The 2,625-nt window shown below is 29.6% G+C and overlaps 1 pseudogene; it reads left to right on the top strand.

Annotated features, from left to right (window-relative positions):
• Positions 1–1,020: 1,020 nt before the first annotated feature.
• LOC149578629 (anaphase-promoting complex subunit 8-like) lies at positions 1,021–2,298 on the top strand (annotated as a pseudogene).
• Positions 2,299–2,625: the final 327 nt, after the last annotated feature.

The following is a 2,625-nucleotide window of genomic DNA, read 5'->3' as shown; positions in this document are numbered from 1 at the left end:
CTAAACACAAAATATCACTTATTCATTATAGAGGAGATAGAGTACTAATTAGATATAGTTCATATGGAAATAAGGGGTTAAGAAAATGGATGAAACGAACAAAGATTATTAGTTATTTAAAATGTGAATCATAAGGAAGAAAGAAGAATTACATTGGATGGAGAGAAAACCAAATCATAATATAACTAGTTCTAAACACAAAATATCACTTATTCATTATAGAGGAGATAGAGTACTAATTAGTTATAGTTCATATGGAAATAAAGGGTTAAGAAAATGGATGAAAAGAACATAGATTATTAGTTATTCATTTGGAAAGAGTTATCTTGTTAAAATAAAATCAACGTATTCAGTTATAACTAGATCCATCTTACAGTCCTTAGTCAATGGAATTTATGATTCAAAGACAAAATTAGGGTAGATATAGCATGCGAAATTACAAAATGGGTGTGTTGTATAGATTCACTAGAAGATTGCATTTATGTTACATCGTAGTGCAGATTAGTCCATACCATATTTGGTTGTTCCAACATTGGAGGATTTTACAACCACATATTGGATTATTCTCAACTACCATGTGACCTCCCTAAATCATATACCTTTACATTGTTTCTACTACACTACTTCTACTATCAAATGTATCTATAAAACTTGAATATCATTCACCATACATTACTCCTATAGGTGCAAATTCATCATTTATAATCAAATTCAATTATTGTGAGTTTTAAAATCATGTATCCTAGTGATTTTAAGTTATTCAAGTATTACAAAATTGATATAAAATACTAAGGATATAACATTTAATGTAGACCCATGAAAGTTCTCTTCCTAGGGTTCCATTATTGAATGATTGTAGGCATTTGAGGGTTAATTCATTTAATTCCAATCATATTAACACTTGCGTGAATTTTTTTTATTGTTAACTACTAGATATAAGTGTAATTTCCTATAAGAGAGTTGGTAGGTTGCCTCATATCAAACCTCAACTACTTCTTTTCATTTGGGTTATGCATTTGATTGGAAGAAAAATTATCTAGTCCTTAGAGTAATGACGCTCTTGATGCATTCAAAATGTACTTGTATGGCATTGTGCTACATAAATGTGGAAAGGATAAATCAGCTTGTAATGTTCTTATGAAATCTTTTGATGCATATACATGGAGCTAGAGTGTCCGACTTGAGCTATAGGCTTTATGTACATATATTAGTATCCTAAATAGTCTTGAGTCAAAATATTATTGGATGCAATATTTTTTTTCCTTGTAAGTGCTTACTTGGAACTCCACAAAATTATTGAAGGTTTAAAAAAAAAAATGATGTTATAGGAATATTTTCTTTCAGTGTGTATAGTTCAGGTCATATTGCATCAATATTTTATAATTCAAGTGATTATGAGAGAGATGAAAGCTTATATATGGATATGCTCAAGTATGATGCCTATCATATTGACAGTATGGATATTTTTACAAACATATAATATGTAAAAGAATTTTTTTCTTCTCTAAGCCACCTAGCACATAAAGTATTTTAAACTAAAATATATAGGCCTAAGTCCTATTTTATAATTTGAAATTATTGTAGTCTCAAAGGTCGACATGAAAAGGTTGTTTTGTATTTCATATAGGCAATAAAGATAAAAAGAGCTACCTGGAGGAAACTTCATAGTTAAGTGCACTCAAGCTAGAGTAGTAATAGGATCGGTAACCTCCTATGAAGTCCTTGTACTTAACCTCTATGAGCATCACCTAGATCTAATGAGTGCTAAGTGTTCCATTTATTCTCATGAGAGATGGATTTGTATTGAATTACTACTCATGAAATATGGCTCAATGAATTTGACTCAAAAACTACATAGTTAAATCCTGATAGCAATATCACAATCTGACTTGATGTGAAAATTATCTCCTACTTATCAAAAGAACTACCTTTCAGCATGGGCACTTATGAGGCAAGAATATGTTGAAATGAAAAATACTCCAGTTGTTGTTGATTCTTAATAATGATTTATTCATATAAATCTAATGGACTATTATGTGATATGATTTAGGGAAAAACTATGAAATTTTATCCATGCTCAACTCTGCTCTTTATTATCAATAGAAAGAAAATTTTTTGAGTCTTGATGATGCTCACTTGTGGATTGATATTTATAATTTATACGATAATGAGAAATTGCAAATGCTTCATCAAGCCATGAAGTATTATATTCAGGATTTAAGAAATAGACATCTAGGGTGCCATGACAAAGCTACATTATATTACAAAATGAATCTTGACAGAATAGAAAATGAATAGAATTATTTTCCCAAAAATTATTGAAGCACTATTGTACCTTGCAAATACTTTGAATAAAATAGGAAAAAGTGATTTTATCTATACTTGGAAATACTTTGAACAAATTCTTATCCAATGTCATTGAATGCCATTTTATCTTTGGTATTCTTGTTACTAGGCGGAGGAGCATAACTTGTAAAACCCCAAAGAGATTATGATTATTACAATGATAAAGAAATAATTTATGTGCTAGCATGCTTAAAGAATTAGGTTTTGTGTTTCTTGTACTAGGGCAATAGAGTCAGTTCTTTACCTTTCATCAAATCTGAATCTAACAATAGTAGTGGT

Source organism: Cupressus sempervirens, chromosome 1, assembly GCF_028749045.1.
Source record: "Cupressus sempervirens isolate cs-2001-9-10 chromosome 1, ASM2874904v1, whole genome shotgun sequence".
Classification (NCBI taxonomy): domain Eukaryota; kingdom Viridiplantae; phylum Streptophyta; class Pinopsida; order Cupressales; family Cupressaceae; genus Cupressus; species Cupressus sempervirens.
This window is presented reverse-complemented; position numbering and strand designations above follow the sequence as displayed.